At 33.0% G+C, this 13657-nt stretch overlaps 1 pseudogene across 1 annotated transcript; it reads left to right on the top strand.

Annotated features, from left to right (window-relative positions):
* Positions 1 to 3040: 3040 nt before the first annotated feature.
* On the top strand, positions 3041 to 5958 carry LOC147405883 (UDP-glycosyltransferase 83A1-like; annotated as a pseudogene). Its single transcript, XR_015175753.1, has 2 exons — positions 3041 to 3572; positions 5010 to 5958. The product of XR_015175753.1 is annotated as a UDP-glycosyltransferase 83A1-like (transcript).
* The last annotated feature ends 7699 nt before the right edge of the window (positions 5959 to 13657 follow it).

The following is a 13657-nucleotide window of genomic DNA, read 5'->3' as shown; positions in this document are numbered from 1 at the left end:
TCCGATTCGAATTTTCGACTATCTATTGATAAGCCTAAAAAGAATGCGACCCATTTGATAAAAGCCAAATAATTCAAATTAACGCAATAAAACAACTCTAACTAAATTTCCTAAATACTACAGATTAGAATAGTTCGTAACAACCAAATCTTACAATTCAAAACTATTTAAAAACCAAAATTTGAAAATAACCCCAAGATTCACCAAGAAATGCAATCTTACATTTGAAAATAAATCAAATCCTAAATCAATTAGATCTATGAAAAAATAATTAAATTCAGAATTTATATTGAATTAATTATCTACAAAAAACCTTGCCAAAGGTTGTATTCAACGACCTAAAATTTCCTCTCTCTCTCTCTCTTCCCTTCCCTTCCCTTTCCTTTCGTTTCCTTTCTTTTCGTTTCTTTCCTCTTCATTTTTTTGTTTTTTCTCCGATAGCAGCCCCTATCAGCCCATTAAGAAGGTTTTTGGCAAAACGAGGGTTTCAAACCTTTTTATTTTTTTTAAGTAGTGTAAGTGGTGGGATCCACCACTAAATCTAAGCAACACCACCCCCATAGCTTTATAACAAACATAACATATGTATTATATATAAACCAAAACTTTAGTTTAATATAAACTTACCCCTAATTTAAAATTTTAATTTATTTTGATCCTAGCACCTGTTATTCAAATATTTACTATTATTATTGTTTTCTTTTTAAATCTATTAATTTGGGATTAAGTCATTACAATAAGGACTCTGAAAATGATCATAAGGGAAAAAGTATCGAACATGGAGAATGTTAGTTTCACAAGAAGAAAGGGCATTTGAAAAGAGATTGTCATAAATTCACAAGCTGATTGAAAGAAAAGGAATGATGGTCTCAACAACAAGAAAAAACCCCAAACTTAAGGTTAAATTTTGAAAGTATCGAAGATCAAGACTATCAAAGGGTGTCATTTCATTTTAGATTATGTCATCTCACTTGAACCATCATTCAGATGGAATTTTATTCCTATTTTCAAACTTAATAGTTGTATCTTGAGCTAGATTATTTATCCTTTAATAATAAAGTTGAATTACTAGTTATCTCTCGATAGATTTTTCTCCACCCTCTTGTTAATTTATGAATTAATTCCTTACTTGCTTTAGTTATATTAAGATCTGAAGGAGTAATAATATTTTGATAATGTGATGTAGCTAAAGATCAATTGAACATTGGAAGTGGTGATTTTACTTTCAGTCTCATGGTTGTTTATCCAATATGAAGTTGCCATCAAGTATGTGACAAAAATTAAGAATCATGTAGAGATCACAAGTTTGGTCATATGTGGAAAATGTTAAAGAAGTTAGCCTAAAATACGGTTTGGTATTCATGAGGGATGCTTGGGGTAAATGCATTTGGGCAATGCATTGGTATACCTTTGTTCTGATAGATTGGTGATTGGTTTTGCACGGCCGGTTTGCTGAGATATATAAGAATAACACACTAAAAGTGTGAAGCATGATGCTTTGGAATATGCATATGTGTGATTGCATGAAGTGTGTACATAGTCTTATATCTCACTCCAGTAAAATCCCAAAATCATTGATGATTTAATTTTGTGACCATGGAACTGTTTTGATATCAATAAAAGAAAAATCAAAACATTCATAATCCAATGCTAGTATTATTTTTGAAATTGAGTGAAAGTTAAAGTAGTACTTGAATGCTTTTGAGCAATAATTTTTAAAGCTAAGAGTGACTACTCGGCCTTTAAAATTCAATCATCAAGTCTTTTCTAAAACTAAAATTATTTGCATGGACCAAGTTGGAAAATGTTGGAAATATTAACTGGACTTGTAAATCCTAAATAGGTGTCAAATTACAATCTCGCCAAACATTGGCCAAATCTACGTGTTGTTTGATTAAATGAAACAAACGTAGAAATAAAAGGAAAGATACCAAATTATAAGAATATGCATGTTACTCAATTCAATATAAACAAAAAAAGAATTTTCATTAATAAATTTGGGTGAATCATGTCGTTAAAAAATTATCTATGACCCATGAAAACCTCATTCTTAGACAAGGTAAGGCTGTCCGATTCATACACTGACTTGAAACTTGCTTTGTTATGAAGGCCTTTAGATATATAGTTTTTGGTGAGTTCTGGCATATGAAAAAACAATGACAAGATGTATGACTTTCTCATAAGTGAATTAAAGTTGTATGGATCCAAGGCCAAGAATGTCCGAGAGAGCATTGTTTTTAGCATTTCCACTTTTCAAATTCTTAACAAATTACATAACTTGTAAAGAGATTTCAATCATTGCAACTCTTTTGTTGCTCCAATGTCAATCCACTTGTCACTGTTATTTGTCACAACATGTGCTTGTGCATGAGCATATGAAACTGTTGCAACCAATTTTTTTTTTTTTTTTCAATAACAGAGGTTTCAAGCCCATAGGGCCGACTAGGAGGAGTGAGGCAACTAGCCTCCTAGAGCACCATGTCTTGCCCAAATCCCCATGTTCATGCAATACCCCACAAGCCACACATCTCAGGTAAGTAGCGATAAATCGCTGTGGGTGGCATTTACTCTCCATCTCTTGATGACATTCTTCAAGTTTTAATCGTTATTTTGATGCCCCTTATATTGTCAGGATCTTTTTGATAGTTTCGTGAACATTTATAATGCCTCCATATGTTTTCAAATGGATGAAATAACCCCTTGATACTGGTCTTTTTTATATTATTATTATAAACTAATGAAAAGTGATATCGATGCCCTCTTCATCCTCAATCATCACCATCTAAAAGTGATCTCAGTGTCCTCATCATCGCCATTGCTATTGGTATATATTATCATCATCAAATATTATTTTATCCAAGATGTTAAAAAATTTAGGTTAAAACAAGGTGTTTCAATGCAACGTGTCATCAAGAGATGAAAGGTTATCTCCATGCATTGTCAAGGAGTGTGACCTACCATTCCTTATCTAGAAAATGCTTAGAAAATTTGTATTTCTCCTCTTATCTCAATATAAAGAGTAGACGGAGGTGTAGATAAATAGAGAAAAAGAAGTAGAGAGAGAGAGAGAGAGAGTCCTGATAATATGGGTAAAGCACACATCCTGGTTATACCATTCCCAGCTCAAGGCCATGTAATACCCCTTCTGGAATTATCAAATCTTTTAGTCGAACATGGCTTCAAGGTCACCTTCGTTAACACAGACTTTACTCACACACGTGTTATCTCCTCCTTACAGAATAAGGAGAACCACAATAACCAAAATCGGATCCATCTAGTCTCAGTCCCTGATGGAATGGGACCCGAGGAAGATCGAAACCAGATTGGTAGTCTCTGTGACTCTATCTTGAGATCGATGCCCCCTCATCTCGAGGAATTGATAGGTAAGATCAACGAATCCAACGATGATGAGATCACGTACATCATTGCTGATGAAGTTATGGGTTGGGTTGTACAAGTTGCGAAGAAAATGGGAATACCTTTTGCAGCATTTTGGCCAGCTGCGGTTGCGGTCAGAGTCTTGACCCAACACATTCCAAAGCTCATTGAAGAGGGAGTAATTGATGCCAACGGTGAGAATTATTGCATTATTATTATTATTATTATTATTATTTAATAAAAATCTTCTTATAGTACATTAAATACACCTTGGGGGTATTTTTGGTATAAAAATATAATTTTTGAGGGCAGTTACAGTACAAAGATCAGATCCCAAGGCATATTTTATTGACACTTCTCTTTCTATTCAGGGAAAATTATTTAAAGAACGCATGTAGTAGGATTTTTTTTCTTAAAAGGATAGTGATAATCTGACTTACCCACACGACATACCCAATTGACACTTTGACATAACAGACTCGAGAATTGTAGATCTACTCTCTTCTAGATACAGAATTATGGTTTCTCATAAAAAGATGTAGTTTTGTATCCTGAGAAGAGTAGGTTTGTGTTATTCAAGTCCGTCATATTGGGTTGATTGAGTATGCCACGTGCCTATGTTAAATTATCACAACTCTTCTAAAAACCCTCTGTTTTTTTCTTAATGCCCTTCAACTCCTTTCAATTAGTGAGATTGCTGATTCAAATGGTTAAGATTGAAAATCCAAATAATTCAGGTCAGCCTTTTTTCCAATAGTCAAGATCACACAATCAAGATTCTTGAAGGTGAATCATCAAGATCAACCATTCAAATCGTCAAAATTGACGTTTTGGCAATCATCGATCTTTCAACATTAATAACTGAGTCAACAATTCACATGGTCAAGATTGACGACTTGATTTATCATTTTATCAATGTGAGGAAAGATTTTACTGATTAGATTTGTCAAGATTGACAACTAGAGTTCAACATTGTATCGGGGTGATGGGACACTAAGAAAGAAAGAGTTGACAAACATCCTTGGTAAAATCCCAAGGTGTTGGCCTTGAGGCAAGCCGAGCAAGCTCGCTAGTGCTGGCCTTACGAATAAAAAAAGAGTTAGGGCCCTGATCTTGAGCAAGTAGGGTCCGACCTGGTCCACTAATATATTTTAAATTTATACTGTATAAATAATTGTATGAATCTTTAACAAAGGATAAGTAAAACATTTTATAAATAATAATAAGTTTACTTTACCCCTATTTTGATTATATAAAAAAAAAATACTCGAGCACGTAAGGGCCAGGTTGAGGCATAACCAAATTATACTTGATAGATGCCACGATTCCGAATGGTTTTAAAACTCGTCTAAAACCAAAATGACTTGGGAAGGCCATCGTCCAAAATTTTCAATGTGAATAGTCCACTACATTGACTCATTCTGAATCCAAGTTGATTCATCTGAATATTTTAAAATGGCCGAGTTGATGAAAACTTGGCTAGTCATTGGATTTTAAGTTTTTAATAAAGAATAATTAAGATTTTGGAATGATTAAAATGTTTGTTACCTACATAAGGTATAGATTTTTATAAAAGAATTATGCCAGATTCTAATTTCTAGTATTAAATTGGTTGATAAAACTTGTTGCAGGAACTCCCCTAAATCACCAAGTGATCCACCTATCTCCTACCATGCCTCCCATGAATACAACACATTTTGCTTGGACTTGCATCGGTGACCCTATCGCACAACGAACCTTCTTTCGATACCTATTCACAAGCACTCAAGCAATAAAAGATGTTGAGTGGCTTCTATGCAACTCATTTTAGGAGATCGAAGAACCAGCTTTCCAATTGAATCCAAACCTCCTACCAATCGGCCCACTGCTTGCGTCCAACCACGAAGACACGATTCACGGAAATTTCTGGCCCGAGGACCCAACTTGTTTGCACTGGCTTGATAAACAAGCTCCATGTTCTGTCATCTATGTTGCTTTTGGAAGTATCACAGTCTTTAACCAGCACCAATTCCATGAGCTAGCACTCGGGCTTGAGCTTACTGGCCAACCTTTCTTGTGGGTCGTACGGCCAGATCTTATTGATGGTCCATCCGCAACATACCCAGATGGTTTTCAAGCAAGAGTAGGTACACGTGGAAGAATGGTGGGGTGGGCTCCACAACACATTGTTAAGACATCCTTCCATTGCTTGCTTCTTGACCCATTGTGGTTGGAATTCTACTATGGAAGGTTTAAGCTTTGGAGTTCCTTTTCTTTGTTGGCCTTACTTTGCTGACCAATTGTTTAATCAAACTTATATTTCTGATGTTTGGAAGATTGGATTAAAGTTAAACCCAGAAGAGAATGGAATAATCACAAGGGTAGAAATTAATAAGAAGGTTAGAGATTTGTTTGGTGATGAAAATATAAGAGCAAGATCTCTAGAGATGAAGGAAATGGCAAAGAAGCGTATAAGTGAAGGAGGGTCTTCTAAGAAGAATTTCAACAATTTCATTGATGCTATCAGGGAAACTGACAGAGATTTGATCCAATGAGTGGAAGGCTGATGACAAAAATCAGACTAACAATCTGATGGGAAATCAACAAAATGTGTACGCTTAAAATAAATAAATGTTCTTGAGAGAAAAAAAATATTGTCTAGACTTTTTGAACACTTGGTATTTCTTGTTAAATGCAATTTTGATTATTTGTTCTATAATTCCTCAATTTCTAATGAATTGAAAGAATCTCATAAGGATGCCCATTAAAATGATGAGCATGATCAAGGATTACTATCCTTAGAGATATGCCTCAAATTGAAGGATTTTATCAAATTCAACTGACCAAGGCATCAAATAAATTTTTTTTTCGACGGGCTCAAAATCATTAAATTAATGATGGGTGAAATTAGACGGCTCCAAGCCATCGAATCTGGGGAACATAAAAAATTTCAATGGCCTTGTGGCTTGCATAGTGGCAATTCGGTCTCTAACATTCTTGAGCCTTGGCCCGTCAAAATTTTCAGTTTTCAGTGTCGTGAAATTTATGTGCTAAGCTGATGGACCAATAACATTGCATCATGTGTATTTAAAAAAAAAAAAAAAACAATACAAGAGCGATTGGTTGGTGGAGAGAGATTTTCGGTAAAAAATTTCTGAGCAGTTGAAATCCTTGATTTTACTTGTTTTCTTAATACAAGTAGCATGATACCATTGGTTCATCACCTTAGCATGTAAACTTCATAATAGCGAATCCCTGTAACTTGTTTCACATACTTTTAGCATAAGAATTCCATAGGTTTATGGTAATGCCCAAAAAGGGCCACTCTTGTTTTAATACTCAAAAAAAGAGCTAGCTATTTTCTACAGTAACTCATGTTTTTGGACAAAAATGTTTCACTTATAATTTCTATAATAAACCCTTGAAAAATAATCTTTTAAATTTTAATTTCCTCCCGAGAGAGAGAGAGAGAGAGTAATCCATTCTTTCTTCTAAAACCTACCAAAAAGTCATTGGAGTTCACCAAAGTAGTTCTAGAATTGAGGAACAATGGTGAACCTTGTAGATCTACGCATTCTCATGTTTGATCCATGATCTATTGAAAATTTCCACCAAATTATATCAATTTCTTTTTCTTTTTTTTTGAATTCTTATAAACTTGCTACATTTCTCGTCCATAGTTATATAAATAAAAAATGATAGCAAAAAATTTTGATTTCACGGAATTTTTATGGTTCATACAATTTACCTAATGTCGAACCTTGATCTATCTGGAATGTATTATAGCGTCGAGCCTCAACTGTATCTATTGTCGAGATTCGACAATGTAGACATTTTTTACTTCTAGAATCTTCTGTTAAACAACTTCATCGAATTTTGACAATAGGTACCATTGAGCCTCGACGCTACAATACATTCTAGTGTCTAGCTTAGTAAACTTCATGAATAAAACCATAAAAATCCAGTGAAATCAATTTTTTTCTACCATTTTCCATTTATATAACTATGGACGAGTAATATATCAAGAGTATAAGAATATGTAAATGATTTTAAAAAACAAAATGAAAGAAATAGAGGAGAAACTGACAATCTTGGTGGAAATCTTACATAGATCATGGATCAAACACGAGAATGCGCATATCTACAAAGTTCACCATTGTTCTTCAAATCTAGAGCCTCTTTGTGAACTCCAATTTATTTTTGGTAAAGAGAATGGATCTCTCTCAATAGGATAAAATGTTGGGAAGGAGGAAGTTACAATTTAAAAGATTATATTTCAAAGGTTTATAAGAGAAATTGTAGGAAAGGGCATTTATGTCCAAAACATAAGTTATTGTAGCAAATAACCCTACTTTGAGTATTAAAAAAAACTGGTCTTTTTTTTGCCATTGCCATAAACCTATGGAATTTGTATGCAAAATGCCCATATTTCATTTGTATAAGCTACACCAAAATTCACAATTAGGAACAATTATTAACCGTTCTTAATGCAATTGGAAAGGTTATATAAACAATTTTCAAATGGGGTGTTCCTAATATTTTGAAACACTTAGTAACCGTTCCTCATTGAGGGTTTTAAAACCTTTCCAAATTTATTGCGGTAAGGCTTCCAACTTGTTTTAAAATATATTAAGCAAACAATTTCATGTCATTCTTGATTTAAAAATAATCTTGTAAAGGAGCGGCAAGAGAAAAAACTAAAATATTTATACAAAAGAAACTAAACTATTTAATAATAACCACGAAAAATATTCATAGACGTCCATCACAACATCCATGATTTCGTCCATCCATTGTAAAAATATATATATAAAAGCGATGTAGTACAATCTAGTCAACACTTAAAAGAGTAAATAACAAATCATAAACTAATCGAGGAACGCAATAAAGGTTTGAGGCCATCTAACATATGATCATGTTCCAAATTTCAACTTCGCCTAAAGTTGAATGTTATCCATCTGGTTCATGAAGTTCAACATCTCCTTCTTCAACGACATAAATGACAATCTTGTATGCATCTTGCGAAAGAGGTTTTCCACAAATCATTTGAAGCTCATTCTTGAGTTCCTAGAACCACACCCAGTTGCAATACAAAGCATATAAAGTACTAAATGTGTACGGTAAAGGTTGAACCAAAAGAATAATACTTACATAAATAATTACTAACCTTTGGAAATCAGACAATAGGACTAGCAGTCAAAATCGTTCTCTGCAGTGTGTTGGTCCATATCTAGATCATGGTTGAGCATATGAAAAGATTATGATCAGTCTAACATGAATACCCAATTTCATATATATTCAACTAGGAATGTAGTTCAAACTATTACAAACAAATCAAGGTTAGCTTTCTCGGATTTTAGTGTGCAATTGGAAGATTCTAAAAATAAATAACCTATGCATATAGAAGTAGCAAGATTATATGAAGATTAATTTAATCCCAGATATTTAGCATAAAAACCTTGTGACTCGGAGAAAAAGAGTACTAACGTGCAAAGAAAAAAAAAAGCTAGAGAGACTATAACGACAACACATGACACACCATCTCACACATCCTAAAATGCAAGGTAGTGTTACCCTTTATTTTAATAATTTTTCATTAAAAAAATTACTTCTATATGTAGGATCTCATAGACATCAACATTCCAATCCTTGTAAAATTTGCACATATTGCTTATGAATTTAGCATGGCTTCATCTTAATTCCCTTAGCTCACTGAGGAGTAGAAGACGTCAAAAGGAGAGAGAATGTGAGAAGAAGAGGAGTGAGAGAGTTTGAGATGAACAGATTGATAGAAAGTGAAAGAATATGGCACAAAAGCCTTAATTTTTAAAACGGTTTATAACGTCAATTTTACTTGAACCATTGTTATAATTTTTTATAACGTCTGTTTTATTTAAGATGACTTTATATACAATGTCCAAATATATCAAAAATGCCACCCCTATATAACGTTGGTTTTAGTAAAATTCGTCGTTAGATTTAATATATAATGTCATTTTGTCTAAAAATCGATGTTATATGGTGTTTTTTTTTTTTTTTTTTTTGCTTTCTTGACTATATGCATTAATCCAAATTTCTATCTCCACATATATATTCCTACAATTGTGGTGGACAAGGACACTTCGCCCAAGAGTTTCCTAACATGAATTTAAAAAAAAAAAAGAGGATAAAATGGTAAAAAATTAATGGCACATATCTTCAACAACTCTGTGATTGCATCTGCCAGTGTTGCTTTCCTTCCTTCATAGTGGCTACAAAGTAAAGTTTATAGCTACTATGAAAAGTTAAAGCTTTCCTAAACCCTTCTATGCCAATTCAAAGATGAAGTGTTTTTCTTTTCAATCTTCATCATGTTTTCCAAACATACAACCTAAGATGGTCAATAAAGATGAAATGATTTAGGGTTTGGGTTAGAGTCAAAGATAGAAGAAGGAATTAGGGAATTGAAAGGTTATGAGAATCAGAAGTAATATTATTAATGATTTGTCACGTTAGTTTGTGAAAAGATGCCGTTGTCAACCTTCTAGAGTTTTAGCGCAAAAAACCGCAAAAAAAAAAAAAAAACATATTATTAATGTTGATTTATCAATAAGCCGATGTAATAAACCTTTCTAAAATTTTTACATGGACACCATCATCAGCCACCTCTCTCTCTCTCTCTCTCTCTCTCTCTCTTCTTCTTCTTGTTCTTCTTTTGCCTTTGCCGACAACATAGCCACCAAATCCCTCTTCTTCCTCCCTCACGTCTGCCACCACCATCATGTCTTTCCCTCTCCCTCCCTTTCTTCTTCTTCATCCTCTTCTTCTTGTTCTTTTTTTTTTTCCCCTCTTATTTTTTCAAAGTAATATTAAATAATGGATTCATGTTTTCTATCCTAGTCATTTTTTTCACTATCATTTTTTCCTGGATTTTGATTTTCCATGCAATCAAACACACCTTAATGTGGAAAAAAAAAAACACGGAATCTAATTTAGTCAAGAAACTTCCAGTATATACATTATGTGGTTACTAAAATTCCATATTAAATAATGTTAAGGATGCCAATACATCAAGAGAAAGCAATTCATGGATTACAATATGTATTTTTAGTAAATAGGAAGATTATTATCGATAATAAAACAAGTGTTCTCTTACTTGAAAAAGGATTATGCAAAATAGTTGCCAATATGCTTTGAATCTATGGATTTAATTTTCACTAGTATGATATTTTACCAACTAAATTGCAATAAAAATATCTATCAAATGAATTTGAAATAGACTTCAAATAGATTGATTTGTGTCCACTTTCTTTTATGTAGTGTAGAATGATTTTTTTTAAAGGTAAATAGGGTTAAGGCAAACTCAAACTAGCTACAACCATAGGGAGAGTAGACCTCTAGAATCTTGAGAAAGAAGAGAAACTAGGGAGGGTATGGAGCCACAATCAATCTCCAACCATCCCACAATAGAAAGGGAGGTAGCAAAGAAGTTAACAACCTTGTTAGTTTTCCTAACAACATGCAAAAACCTGACTTCATGAAAGTTGGCCGAAAGCCCTCTTGATTAACAAAACAAGGTGAAGTATGCCCCAAGGGGCACTCCATTTATCTTTCAAGACATTGATAGCTAGGTTCAAGTCAAATTGGACCTAAATTCTAGAGTAACCTCTCGAACGAGCAAGCCAAAGACGATGAATGATATCTTGTAACTCATGGTGGATAAAAGATTCAGGTCCTCAACCCCAAGGGCAGAGCCAAGATTTTCTTCCAGGGGGGCAAACTGTAGTAGTCATCTCAATTGATAATATTGGTAATAGCGTTATCAATTTTTTCAACCAGAATAACAAAAGGAAATCTGATTCTTATCTTATGGTGTCATCCTCGTAAGGGTGTCATTATTACTATCTGCAAGTCGAGGTGTACAATTTAATCATTCAAAATCAACACAGAAACCCACTAACAAGAAGTGCATAAGTGGTACGAAAATTACCTCCCATTCTAGACGGAGGATGAATAAGCTGAGTTGACTCGAGCCACCGACACCAATTTCAGTGTACGAACCCAAGGTGCCGAGACAGTTTCGTCCCACTATCATCCTTCCCTAGATCTATTACAATCCGAGCCCTCTCGGATGAAATTAAAAATTATTACAAATCAAATTCCTAATACAAAGTGTTTTCTACAAAAATAAAATGAAAAGTAAGTTGAAAAGTTGTTGTCTTCTTGGTAAGGAAATCAATTTGGTGGATAAAAATTTCACGTGTCGCCTTTCATCAATTTTCATCAAGTCTTTCACCTGAAAATAACAAGATTATTCAAGTCAAAATGCTAAGAAAAAAATAAATATTCCCATTACAATATCTATGATGTCAAGAACTTGCTCAACAAACATCAGTAGCAAATATTGTTACTTCACCGAGGAACATTAGGAGGTTACTGTTGAGCGGTAAAATTTTGACGAAAATCAATTTTTCCAATTAAGACTAATTTCTAATATTTTAAGGATCGTAATGAAAATATTTTGAAAATTGTTTCTATTCATTTAGCTTTTGTTTCAAGCAAACAAATTTTGGTTCTGTTTCGAATCTATTTCAAATTCTTTCGAATTAAAAATGAATCGAATCACTGTCCCCAGCAGCGGCACTAATTTGATCGATGCTTGTAGATTGCAGAAATGTAAGATTGAACAAATATTAAAATAAAACTTTGGTGAGTAAGATTCGTTCCACAAGGACAATTGTAATTCAACTTTTCCTTCAAATTGAAACCAAAATAGAAGTTGAAAACTAATTTTCTTTTAAAAATAAAATAGAAAATTACAGTTAAGTAGCAAATGAAATTAAAATAAGAATAGAGATTGAAAACAACGTAAAAAGACTTAGAAAGATCAAATCAACCTTTGCAAGTCATCCTATTACTGAATAATTCTAATTTTAACTCAATCAATGTAACAAATCATTGTTCATGGATTGGAAAATAAATCGATTAAAATTGAAATTTACTAAAAGATATAAATGTGAATCCTGAATATATAAGAGATTATCCAACATATATCTAAAATTCATCACAAAACATGATTAAGCTTGAACTCATCTAAGCATAAATCATCAAAGTTAGAATTTGAGGTACAAATTGGATGATCTCATCTTAAGAGGCTTTACAAGAACATAATTAATAAAGGACAATGGACTTAAAACATCAATGTTAAGATGAGCTCACTCCGACATCATTGACCTCTTTAAGGAGAGTCTAGTCGATCATCGCGAGGAGCAAGTTGCAACAATAGAAATAAAGCAAATATAGTAGAGAAGAGAGTGAGACAAACAATATTGCACTTTGATTCCAAGCATGATGATCTTACAATGGAATTACAAATAGAATTCAAAGAAGAAAGATGAAAAAAGTAACTCTTAAGCTTTCAAAATTATAAGAATTCTTTCCCTCAAAGAAAAATCAGAAAAAATACAAAGAAATTAGGAAAAAGATAAACCCTTTCCTTTGGGACAACCCCTCAATTTATAGATTTTATAATCAGATTATTGGGTCGGGTTTTTGCTTGAATTGATTCGAGAAGGGCCTTCAATTACAACAGCTGAAGTGTCTAGAATTTGCAGCTTGAATCTCGAGGCATAATTTCTCGAGATTGTCGCGACGTGCTGACGTGACAGTTTTTACTGCTGAGTTTTGGCTGGCTCCTCCATCTAAGCTTGTATATTGTAACAAAAATTGTTACAAAAATATTGCCTCCAAATTTATTTTTTAACCCTGCAAATAGTTTAAAAAAATTATTAATTTCAATAATTTGACAGATTAATACATTTTATGTTTATTTGGGACAAATAGCAATTAGGTGTCACTAATCCTCATGTAATTAACTCCTAAAAAATGGTTTTACGGGATCTTATCATAGGTCATCCTCACAAAAAATTAGTCAATTCTAAAATTTTTAGCTCCATAAAAAGTGGTTACAAGCTAATAGTAAAAAATTAATAGTTCACGATTTTTCAACTTATAAACTAGGGTTAAAATTTTCAGAATTGATTAGTTTTTTGTGACGATGATTTTCTCACCATATAGATCATCCTCACAAAAAATTAGTCCATTCAAAAACTTTTAGCCCATATAAGACAAAATACTTTGTCAATGGATAGGTATCCGATCGAATAATGTTATATCTGAATTCGAATCCGAAAAAAATAGTGATATCCAAATTCAAATTCAAATTCGAATCCGATTGGATATCACTAATCCATATTTGAATTCACATCTGAATAAATTACCAGATATCAAATTCGAATTTGGATATATAAAAATAAAATCT

The sequence above is a fragment of the Akebia trifoliata genome, chromosome 3, assembly GCF_017979445.1.
Source record: "Akebia trifoliata isolate Shusen 1 chromosome 3, ASM1797944v1, whole genome shotgun sequence".
NCBI classification, from domain to species: Eukaryota; Viridiplantae; Streptophyta; class Magnoliopsida; order Ranunculales; family Lardizabalaceae; genus Akebia; species Akebia trifoliata.
The sequence above is the reverse complement of the archived record's forward strand: the minus strand, read 5'-3'. Positions and strand labels throughout refer to the sequence as shown.